The sequence below is a fragment of the Adiantum capillus-veneris genome, chromosome 23, assembly GCF_014529385.1.
Source record: "Adiantum capillus-veneris isolate H3 chromosome 23, ASM1452938v2, whole genome shotgun sequence".
Taxonomy (NCBI): domain Eukaryota; kingdom Viridiplantae; phylum Streptophyta; class Polypodiopsida; order Polypodiales; family Pteridaceae; genus Adiantum; species Adiantum capillus-veneris.
In genome coordinates, this window is record NC_140953.1 from 81,936,952 (window position 1) to 81,949,623 (window position 12,672).

Below are 12,672 nucleotides of genomic sequence, written 5' to 3' on the forward strand. Positions count from 1 at the left end.
GAGCGAGTGAATGGGCAAATTGAGAGTTAAATTTTGCTTCTGCAAAGTAAAAATATCAAATTTTATGATTATTGAGTTCATATGTCAGTTTGAAAGTGAATCTGGGATCTGTGGTTGTGATAAAGAAGTGTTTTTGGAAATAAGTGATTAGTGCTAGTGAGAAAGAAATGTTTGTAACAGTGTAATTTGAAATGCATTATTGTGTGTTTTAGAGTTAGTTCCAGTAGATTTGAGAACGCATAAGTGGGAAATTGATATAAATTAGTGTTTGTTGGACTACGAAACTGGGAGGGAAGACATATTTGGACTACGAAGCATAGCAAAGTAAATGAAATACGAACGCATAATCATAAATTAGCTAAAATGGGCTTGGAGGTAGCAAATGAAAGGCAAAATTGTGCACTTTTAGCCTAGTTAAGAGGGCCGTTAGGTTAATGAACGTAGTTAGAAAGACTTGGAAGCAGGGATTTTAATTACGCGATGACGCATTTTGTTAAATGTTGATTATTGTTGTTATTATCACTATTTTTTTCATGTTAATAACATATCTAATGTCATGACCTACGAAAACCGGTAGAAATCGTAGAACCGGTGGGACAACCAACAATCCCGGCAGCCCCGGCGGGTTTAATATGAAACCCGGCGAGCCCGACGGGACAAGCAAGAATCCCGCCGGGCCCGTCGTGTACCCCCTCCATATTTGGCGACTCTATATAACCCCTTTATAGACATCACATCACATCACCTCTTCCTCTAAATTTAGTCATCCTTTAAAATTTAGAAGAAAAACTAAAGGTAACAAAATGAATAGTCTTTAAAAAAAATTAAACTTAATGTAACTCTGATCATGGATCATTAGTTCTTTTTTGGACTGAACTGATTCTTGAAAGGAGGTAGAAATGTGAATCTTTGGGTCGGTATCTCTACATTTGGGATGGACTGATCTCATGTTTGGTTCACCGTTATATTTGCTAAATTGATTGCTATATTGATTAGAACTTCTCTCATGGGTCATTAGTTCTTTTTTGGACTGAACTGATTCTTGAAAAGAGATAGAAAGGTAAATCTTTGGGGCGATATCTCTACTTTTGGGATGGACTGATCACATATTTGATTCACCGCTGTATTTGCTTGCTATGCCGATTAGAGCTCCAATCATGGGTCATTAGTTCTTTTTTGGACTGGACTGATTCATGAAAGGAGGTAGAAAGGTGAATCTTTGGGTCGATATCTCTACTTTTGGGATGGACTGATCACATGTTTGATTCACCGTTGTATTTGCTTGCTATTTCGATTAGAGCTCCAATCATGGGTCATTAGTTCTTTTTTGGACTGGACTGATTCATGAAAGGAGGTAGGAAGGTGAATCTTTGGGTCGATATCTCTACTTTTGGGATGGACTGATCACATATTTGATTCACCGTTGTATTTGCTTGCTCATGTTTGAGTAGATTGAGGTTTATTCCCTTCAGGCTTCACTACTACGCTTGTGTGTGATATTGATTATAACACTAATGTTTGGTTTGAATAATACTTGAAAGAAGAGATAGCATACTGAGCTATGTTTATTGGTATTGCAGGCATCCAATAAGTATGTCTTCCACCAGGAATGTGAGCGGTGATGTTGGTGTCTCAAGCCTAGCTTCCTTGAGGAGACCTCCTACCTCGATGTCAGGTCCTGCTTCGTAGGGCACCACTTCGCAGGGCAAGCGAAAGGCAGGTGGAAAAAGTCCAGGACCCGAGTGGAATTTTTCCACAAATTTAATAAGTATCAATATTGGAAATGTAACTTTTGCGGTGAAGAGAAATCTGGAGGAGCACCAAGAATAAGAGATCATTTGCTAGGTGGCAATACCAGAATCCAAGGAGGAAAGTGCAAGGGCCTAGGTGCAGAAGAAGCAGCTATGCGCTTAAAAGATTTAATTGGTAAGCTAATTTCCACGAGCAAAAGATCAAAACTCTCTACTTTCGACCATCACACCCCGGTATCGATAAGATCAAACCAGTACGAGGGATCATTGGGTGTGACGCCCACCAATGGAAGCACTCAAAGCAGGGAACCAACTTCTCATATCAATGGAACTACACCTCCAAACCATGGATCTCCTGACTTTCAGGTAGGATCGTCAAAAAGTAGACAGGTTATCTTCCAGACGAGCTTCAAAACGCTTGCCTTAGAAGAAGCACAACTTGCACTAGCTAAAGCCGTCTATTTCACTGGGGGATCAATGGCCATTGTCACCCGTGATGCATGGAAATCAGTTTGGAAACGCAGTGGGGAGTATGGTGTTGGATTTACCCCTCCAATATATCACCATATGAGAAACCAAATGTTGGATAAATGTTACACAAGCACACAACAGGATATTCAAAGGGTAATATTAAATGCAACAGAACAATCTGGATACACCATAGTTAGTGATGGTTGGTCCAACGTTCAAAGGCGGCCATTGATCTACATCATGCTTGTATGTCCTCGTGGTGAATGTTTTATCAAAGCTGTGGATAGCTCTGGTCAAATAAAGTTTGGCAGTTTTATAGCTGACATCATTGGCGACGCAGTTGAGGAACTTGGAAAAGAAAATGTTGTCCAAGTAATCATGGACAATGCCAAAAATTGCAGGGCTGCAAGTAGGATACTTGAAAGTCGCTTCTCTCACCTATATAGTGCTGGTTGTAGTACACACAGCTTGAACTTGGTATTGCAAGATTGGTACAAGAGTAATGACACAGAGTGGTTCAAATGGATAGTAGACAATTCCACCATCAGAAACCACCTTCTAAATTCAAGAGCTGAAAAATTGGTGTATATGTACTGCAACCACCCATCGGCTATTGCAAGAGTGCAAGCTGAGAACTACAAAGACGAGATGCCGCGCTGGACTTATGATGTAACCAATGATGAGGTGGACGAAGACAGTGAGCTGCAAGGGGAATCTCATGAAGTAGAAACTACATGTACTTTAGAAGAGATTGAAGAGAATTTGGAAATTGAACCAACTTTGACCCTTCGCAGCAAGCGACGGTGGTTTAATTAATAGATTATCGAATCCATTGAGTGACTTCTGTTTAAGTTCAGAAACTGTTTATCTTATAAGCTTTTTTTTATATTTAGTTTAAGGTTTAGACATTTGCTTAATAATAAACGAAGCCCTTAAAAACCTTTACAAGGCCACAAATCACTATTAAAGCTTCTTAATATACAAAGCCCTAAAAAATCTTTGCATTATCACATATCATAATTGAAGATGAAGTGAAGACAATTCACAATTCACTAATGAATTCTCGCAAGACAACGAGTAAATGTTTTCAAATGTTACAAAAACTATCCAAGTGATAGTGAAATATTTGTGAGAATATCTTCATTCTCCTGTTCACGCTGACCTTTAAGCTTATTATAGTCTTCAGACATTTTGAACATTGCATATAGCTTTTTGGATATCTCATACTCACATATAGCACAACGAAAGCTATTCATCATGCTTTGCATCAAGCATGATATATGGTACATATGTTCGCATGGCAAGCTGAAGTGACCACACCACTCATGAAAGAATGATCTACATATGGGGCAAGGACCACCGTGCTCACCAGAAGCTGGAGGGGCCTCAACAGATGCTGGGTGCTCAATCAATGTGGCAGCATTTTGTTTTTTTAAAGTCGCCTCTAACTCTTTTACGTGGCGAGATAGCACCTTCACCTCCCTTTGCAAGTCTCTATTTAGGGTTGCTTCTACATGAGAGCCTTGTGTAGCTTGTGATGCTTGCCTGAGTTGAGTTTGAAGCTCCTCCTTAACTTGGTGCACTTCCATTGATGCACCTTCTAGTGCCAATGACATCTCTTGCCGTGTGACGGTGATTGCACTGCTGCGAATGTCCTCAACCGTCATATGAGGTGTCCTTGAGCTGAAGTCCACTGCTTCACCCAAGACATAATGCATGTATAACATCTTGGCAAACCACAATGGACAATCCATATGATGCATAGGATGACCCATAACATCAAGATATATGTTCTCTCCATTGTCTCGTATGTCTGCATTAATGCATTGTGATAGCTTGAGTCGGCCTTTCTTGATGTTGTCATCTGCAACGCCTGGCCATATGGATTTGACCATTTCTCGGTCAATCGTAGAGTTCACCTCTTTCCATTGTGTACCCACTGGGTTGGCTCATTGGGAGCAACGAGCTGCAATTCGAGCGGTGTCATTCACTCCACCGCCTTGACACATGGATTTGAGATGCTCAAAAGTGCGCTTAGCCCTTTGATTATCATTATCCATATCCTGATTAAACACTATACTTCAGTTACGGCATACAAACTTAATGATAATCCATTGCTATAAGAGTAACCACCATTTTACGACAATCAATTGATATAAGAGTAACCACCATTTTACGACAATCAATTGATATTAGAATAACCACCATCTTATGACAATCAATTGATATAAGAGTAACCACCATTTTTTAAATCAATGAATGACAATCAGTGATTCCACGTGGCTTATTGCTTGAAACTTAAGAGAAAAAACAAAACTCATAGAAAATTTGTTGTCTATTGAGATATAACAAAGTGTTTTTATTACTCATACATCATCCATGGCGCATAAAACCCAAATTTTAAAAGAGTTAGGTCTTCGAGCGAGTTCAACGGAGCGAGCTTTGGAGCGAGCTTTTTTTTTTTTTGGAGTGCCGCCCTCTCTACCTCCCCTTCCTCCTCTTGCCGCCCATGTGCTTCCTCCTCTTCCCTTCCTCCTCCTCCTCAGCCTCCTCCTCCAAAATCTTTCCTCTCCTCCAACTCCTCTCTCCATCTACTCCTCTAACCACCTTCCCTTCATCCAGCTCCTCCTCTAGAAAACACCATCCCTTCCCTAAAGTCCTCCTTTCTCCTACTCCCTTCTTCCTCTCTCTTTTTTTAGTCGCTCTATAACCCCTCTTCTTATCTCTCTCTCTCTCTCTCTCTCTCTCTCTCTCTCTCTCTCTCTCTCTCTCTCTCTCTCTCTCTCTCTCTCTCTCTCGCTCTCGTGTTGTCTTCCCTCTGTGCGTGTGTCTCTCTCTCGCCCGCCACCCCTCTCTCTCATTGTCTCCCCCTCCCACCCCCTACCCCCCCCCCCCCGCTCCCCTCTCTCTCTCTCTCTCTCTCTCTCTCTCTCTCTCTCTCTCTCTCTCTCTCCTCTCCCCCCCCCCCCCCTTGCCTTCCCTCCCTTCCTGGAGTGAGCTTCACCCCTCTCTCCCCCATGTCTTCTCTCTCTCTCTCTCTCTCTCTCTCTCTCTCTCTCTCTCTCTCTCTCTCTCTCTCTCTCCCCTCTTTCTCTCTCATTTTCCTTTGTATTATTATATCCATCAAGACTGTATCAGTTTGGTCTCATATGTCATTTTTACCTTATGAAAATCCTTCATACAGCATTTCATTCCATTTCGTTTCATTTCTCTCTAGGGTTGGAGGGACTCAAGGGGGGGGGGGGTGGTGGGAGTAAAGAGAGAGAAAAGGAATAGGGGGTGGGGAGAGAGGTGGCAAGTGGAGGGGGGCAGAGAGAGAGAGAGAGGGATAGGGAGAGCAATATAGGAGGACACACACACACACCACACACACACACATATATATATATATATATATATATATATATATATATATATAGAGAGAGAGAGAGAGAGAGAGAGAGAGAGAAGGGGGGGGAGGGAAGGATCGGAGCTAGGGAAGAGGGCGGGCGTAGAGCAAGAGGTGGGGGCCAGAGAGAGGGAAGAGGTGGGTTGGAGAGAGAGAGAGAGAGAGAGAGAGAGAGAGAGAGAGAGAGAGAGAGAGAGAGAGAGAGAGAGGAATGGGTTGGAGGGATCATGAGAGGGCGAGAAGGGGAGCGGTGAGAGGGTCTAATTTATTAAAAAAAAACCAAAGACACTAGCAAAATCCATAACGTTTTAGGTTTTTTAGAGAGACAAAGAGAAAGAGAGGAGAATTTTAACGCTATAGAAAAGTACATATATATATATATATATAGATATATATATACACACACACACACACACACATAGAGAGAGAGAGAGAGAAGGGGGGGGGGGGTAGGGGGTGGGAGGGGGAGACAACAAGAGAGAGGGGTGGCGGGCAAGAGAGAGACACATGCATAGAGGGAAGACAACAGAAGAGAGAGAGAGAGAGAGAGAGAGAGAGAGAGAGAGAGAGAGAGAGAGAGGAGGATGTCCTTGGCTACTCCACTGGAGAGAGGGGCGACAATTGGCGGTGGTGGTAGGAGTAGGGGCGGCACATGGTGGTAGTAAGTTAGCACCACTAACCACTAGTGGTGGGCTAGGGTGGTGGGTGGTGATGGTTGCTAAGGGGTGGTGGGATGGAAAAAACAAAAAAGCTCGCTCCAAAGCTCGCTTCGCTAAGCTCGCTCCTTAACCGTCCCATTTTAAAAGTGCTTTTATAAGTCAAAAGTCTCAGAAAACCCTGCTTCATAAAGTACATCATATATCCATCAAAAAAAGGCTACACTCATTTCAGAGGGAGGGCCAAGGTGTTTCTCTCTGTGGATTTCTTCCTCACCCAACCTTCCACAACAATCCTAGATATGGCTTGTACCTCCACTGAAACCTTATGTTTGAACCAATCTGTGCAGTAGTAGTCAGAGAACTCTCCACAAAACTTACAAAATTGCCATATCACCCATCCTATGCCGTACACATATGTGGCGTTGGTCAATGGGCACGGGTGATTGGCATCTAGTAACTCAGGAGCTCACCAAGGATGAAGCTTTTGCCAGTTTTCATCGATATTGTTGGTCTTTTGTGTCTCTAAGCCAACACACAGAGCCAATCCCCAATCAATTATTCCAATACGGGGAGTAAGATCCTTGGTAAAGTCCAACATGATGTTCCATGGATGGAGATCATTGTGGATCACTCCCTCGTCATGTGCGAATCGCAATGCCTTCACCAAGGCATGGATCAACGAGGGAGCATGATTGCACAGGTTCTTGATACATGTTTTCTGGTCTTCAGAGGGCTGCTCCCATTTAAAGTCTTCAAGGATCTTTCCTTTCCCCTCTTGATGCGCTACAAGCGTCGTGAAAGAGCCATGTGGATGGGGCACTGTCTCCATTGAAGTAGGGGAATATCAGAAACCATGGCAACGTTACAGAGTGGGCAATACTCCTCACAATCCCTCTATGGTTGAGATCTACCCCACTTTCTGATGCAAAGCTTTTCCACTGATGCTTGGCCTGTCCTTTGAACTCCTTGGCAGAATAAGTATTAGTTGCAGGAAGGAAACTAATCCCTTTCATTTGAACTTGCCACCCTGTGCCATAAACCCCTGACCCAAGTTTCTTGATCTTCTTAATGGACTTATTTGGAATGCCTAGAGTCATACTACATTCAGAATTGTATATACTGCTCTCCAGGTGACTCGCAGAAGCAATAGAACCCGATGTTCCCTCAATGGCAGCCTCCTCAATAAACGGTTCTCCAACTTGGCTGCTCCCCACAACTTTGGTGATAGCCATTTGCATTTTCTTGCTTAGGCCAAACTGTGTGTCTATGTGGGATGCTCCCCTTGACCTCTTCTTTTCAGCTCTCCATCTAGTGTTCCAATGCTCTAGCTTACCCTTGTCTACTTCTTGAGGGAATTCCTCTTTCAAATCAGAGGCCACCTTGGGCAAATTGCCCACCCAACTGCTCAGTAATGAGATTATTGATTCGGTTGTTTTGTCTGGATATAACAACAACATTTTGTAGGCAATCCCAGTGTATAATGATTGCAATCTAGACTCATCTGCAACAATCTGCGCTATATCGTCGGGATCTAGTGCACTGACGATCGTCGGCCATAGGGTTCATCCAACCTGAGGTGTTTTGCGTACTCTTTTATTTCCCAATGGCTCGAAACAGTATTGCTTCCTTTGCAATCATCTGAAATAAGGTGGTACAAGATGACCCTTTACCTTGCCAGCGGTAAGACCTACCAGATACCTTTGGTGGGCAAGTACGCCAAGTTTGAGGGGCCTCAGAATACCGATAATATGTTTGAGGTTAGCCTTATTCCTAACCAGGGGTCTAAAGCAACAAAGACGTTCCGCCTTCGAGGCGTAGCGGAGGCCTATGACCAGTTTGACCGCCCTGACCTCAAAGCACCCGAGATAATCCAACAGGCCCAGATCCTTGAAAGATCCCTAGTTACCCCAATGATTTTCCCAGTTGCAAGCGGTGTTGAGGGCGACCAAAAAGTCATGATCCCACGATACGTAAAAATCCCAGATGTAGAAAGGAGGGCTCGGCAACGGGATCCTAAGCGGCGCGTGAAGATCATGCCCATCCATTTTTCAGCCGCCTTCTGCATGGGATTTCATTAACTGGGCATAAAAGCAGGTGGAGGTAGATAACTAATGGTTGATAGAACAGAGGGGGAGCCACTGGCTCAATGCTTGATCCCCCTGTCGTATTTAGAGTTTGAGCTGATCAACGACCTTTTGAACTGTGGGTGCCACCTGTTTTTCCAGAAGGGTAAACAGCATCTCCTGGCGGAAAAGGAACGGAGGGTGATCAGAGAGGATTTGGTAGGAGAGTGCGCGGTAAGGGCACCACATCCCAGAGGGTCTATAGGGCTGGATGTGGATTCGCTCCCTCATGGAATTGGCCTTATAGATGTGGATGATTCCTTTGTTGCGCGCGCTATTACAGACTACCTTGGGAAGGACGATTCCTTTATACAGGAAAGGAATCCCTCGGGCGGCCTCCATCTTTGGGGGCGGGGGATTCCCCTATGGGAGAAACCTATGAAGGACGGTTTGTGTTTAGTAGGCATCCGTGTAGAGTATTTTTCTAGTGGGAGAATAACAATCTTGGGAGAGGGCCGTGAGGTCTATAAGAGGGCCCCCCTTGCCGGATTAGGCGTGTTCCGGCGTCCTCTCTGGCCCGCCTAGGAGGGCTGCGTAGCTGAGGTTAGAACGCCTATTCTTAAGGGGACCCGTTGGAGCACTCTTTACGGGCAGGTAATGGGTAACCGGGCTATGCAAAAGGAGACCCTCATCTTCCAAGCTTGCTATCTTTGCGACCCCCCCTTTGAGAAGGAAGAGGAGCTTGACCTCTTGAGAATTGTTGAAAAACGAGCGGATGAGCAGGCAGGCGAATATGGAGGAGATAAGGCTGAGTTGGACCTCGAACTGGACGCCCACATAGGGGCGTTACTGGCCGATCGGTTTATTCTCCATACCTCCTTTCTTCCATAGGCCTCTTTAAGCTCTAGATACTGCCCCAAGAATTCTAGGGCCTTCTCAACTTCCGGGGGGGTTAGATTTGGCAGAGGCTCTCCTTCCTTCGCTTCCACGGCCTGTCCTCCAGGACTGGTCCTAGGTTAGGGGGTAGGATACCTTTTGCTTTGGTCTCCTCTTCCTCTCCGTCCACGTGTTCCCCGCTGGATAAAGTATCAGCACTATCGACACTATCGACATTGCCCGCGCTTTCAACGTGGTCCACTGTCTCGCAGCCTCCCCGCTCCCATCCTTCCTTGTCCTCCTTAAATCCCGGCCAAGGATCAGTCTTCATCAGGTACCGCATTGAACCTGTTATTTTGTTCTTCCTTATGGGTTCCCCATGACCCAGCCTTAGCCCTTGCACTACTCTCCCTATAGATCTCCTCCTAATAACAACGTCGTGATACCCTTGTGACCTTATGACGTCGTCCAGCGCATCCCCAAATTGGTTAAATGGGATAGGCTCTATCCCATTTGCATCCACGTAGAGGATATAATCCTTGTAGAGAGACCCAGGAATAGGCACCTTCTTTGCTCCTAGTGGTATTTCGGCCCCTGGGTCATATCTAACCTTTTTCGTCACCCACTCGATAATCTCTGAGCAGTCAGCCCCACCTCCTGTTAACTCATTAAGGGCTTCCACACTATGACCTATCCGGGTCTTGTCGGGCGGCATTCCCAAGGCCCAGTTAACTAGCCCGCTGGCGCCCCCCTTGAGCCTATCAATAAGAAAGGGATTGCGGCGCATAACCGTTCTGGGTGTCTGTATAAAGAGAAAGTGTCTCCTCCCCCCGCTAGATCAGTCCACGTCAGGCCACCTCCAGTTGGCCATAAAAAGGGAGTGGGCGTCGGCCTTAACCAACATAGCCGGCCTCCCTTTAGCCTCCACAGTTACCCTCTCGTTGGAGAGCAACCTCTTTAATATGCTGGTAGCCGCATTACTCGGTTGTCGAGTAACATCTGGGAAGAGCAGCAAGTTCTTACCTTCAACCAGTGTCAGCTCAAATCTATTTGCTATCCGGCTCACGTCCAGGCTCTCACACCTCTCCCCTAGTATGTGCCCCAATAGCGTTGTTAGGGTTGACTTTCCCGTGGCCCCGGGCCCCCACAGAAAGAGACTAAACTGCTCGCGGGTATCCAATGTAAAGACTAGCCTCAGGAAGGATCTCAACAAGTTTAACTTTAGGACGTCTCCATCCATCATGGTAAGGAGGAAGCTTTTCTGGATGGGGGTCATTGGTGTACACATATCCAGCTCAATACCTGCATAGCTCGTGCAGAGCCACAAGGAACTCGGCGGGTGTAACAACGGCCCTGATTTGTGAGGAACAAGTACTCCGTTGAGAAAGGGGAGCCCTGAATCAACCGTCCTAGCCCACTTAAGGAGCCAGCGCAGGCGCTCCTCTACTGATTTAAGAAGATGTTGGGAGCTCATTCTCTTCCTTTGGGGTCGTGTAAACGCAGCCCCCATTCCCTTCATCTCCTCCTCTATCTTATTTAGTATCTCGTAAGCCCATCCGGGTGGACTATCCCACCTTTTATTTTAATACTCATACCACTGTTCGTCTGGAAGCAGGTAGGCCCAGGTATCCTTAAAGCGATCGGCCAGTAATGCCCCTATGTGGGCGTCCAGTTCGAGGTCCAACTCAACCTTATCTCCTCCATATTCGCCTGCCTGCTCATCCGCTCGTTTTTCAAGAATTCTCAAGAGGTCAAGCTCCTCTTCCTTCTCAAAGGGGGGGTCGCAAAGATAGCGAGCTTGGAAGATGAGGGTCTCCTTTTGCATAGCCCGGTTACCCATTACCTGCCCGTAAAGAGTGTTCCACCGGGTCCCCTTAAGAATAGGCGTTCTAACCTCAGCTACGCAGCCCTCCTGGGCGGGCTAGAGAGGATGCGGGAACACGCCTAATCCGTCAAGGGGGGCCCTCTTATAGACCTCACGGCCCTCTCCCAAGATTGTTATTCTCCCACTGGAAAAATACTCTACACGGACTCCTGCTAAACACAAACCGCCCTTCATAGGTTTCTCCCAGAGGGGAATCCCCCGCCCCCAAAGATGGAGGCCGCCCGAGGGAGTCCTTTCCTGTATAAAGGAATCGCCCTTCCCAAGGTAGTCTCTAATAGTGCGCGCAACAAAGGAATCATCCACATCTATAAGGCCAATTCCATGAGGGAGCGAATCCACATCCAACCCTATAGACCCTCTGGGATGTGGTGCCCTTACCGCGCACTCTCCTACCAAATCCTCTCTGATCACCCTCCGTTCCTTTTCCGCCGAGAGACGCTGTTTACCCTTCTGGAAATACAAGTGGCACCCGCAGTTCAAAAGGTCGTTGATCAACCCAAACTCTAAATACGACAGGGGGATCAAGCATTGAGCCAGTGGCTCCCCCTCTATTATATCAACCATTAGTTATCTACCTCCACCTGCTTTTATGCACGGTTAATGAAATCCCATGCAGAAGGCAGCTGAAAAATGGATGGGCACGATCTTCACGCGCCGCTTAGGATCCCGTTGTTGAGCCCTCCTTTCTGCCTGTGGGATTTTTACGTATCGTAGGATCATGACCTCTTGGTCCCCCTCAACACCGCTTGCAACTGGGAAAATCATTGGGGTAACCAGGGATCTTTCAAGGATCTGGGCCTGTTGGATTATCTCGGGTGCTTTGAGGTCAGGGCGGTCAAACTGGTCATAGGCCTCCGCTACACCTCGAAGGCGGAACGTCTTTGTTGCTTTAGACCCTTGGTTAGGAATAAGGCTAACCTCAAACATTTTATCGGTATTCTGAGGCCCCTCAAACTTGCCATACTTGCCCACCAAAGGTATCTGGTAGGTCTTACCGCTCGCAAGGTAAAGGGTCATCTTGTACCACCTTATTTCAGACGATTGCAAAGGAAGCAATACTGTTTCGAGCCAGTGGGAAATAAAAGAGTACGCAAAACACCTCAGGTTGATGAACCCAATGGCCATCGAACCACCTCAAAATCCATTCTTAAGGGATATTTTACTACACTGGTTGCACTCTTGAAGCCGTGGTAACCTGTTACTGTTATTACCTCGCCCTTCTGTAGCCTAAGTGGAACCTCGTCAAATCGATCTATTGGCATATCTTGTCCACCTCCTTTTAAGGGATCCACCGGGGTGGGTATTCGTAAAGCGCTGCGTAGTTAGGAGTTGGAGACGTCCTTGTAGGGGGGGCAGTTCTTAGTAATTGTTCTGCGGGCTTCTCCCTGCCCTTTCGACAATCCCGTTCTCTCCTAAACTGGCCTTTAGTTATATATATAGCGCGCCCGCTAGGCGTTCCATCGTCAGAGGCGGAGACGGCCACCCCAGGTGTGCCTCGCACCTGACTGTCGTACAGTAGGTATACCAAAAGAAGTACAAGTAGGACGATTGATAATAATGCAACTATTTGCAGAAGTGT

At 46.0% G+C, this 12,672-nt stretch overlaps 1 pseudogene; it reads right to left on the minus strand.

The window, feature by feature from the left end:
* Positions 1-8,437: 8,437 nt before the first annotated feature.
* Positions 8,438-11,048, minus strand: LOC147428071 (uncharacterized; annotated as a pseudogene).
* Positions 11,049-12,672: the final 1,624 nt, after the last annotated feature.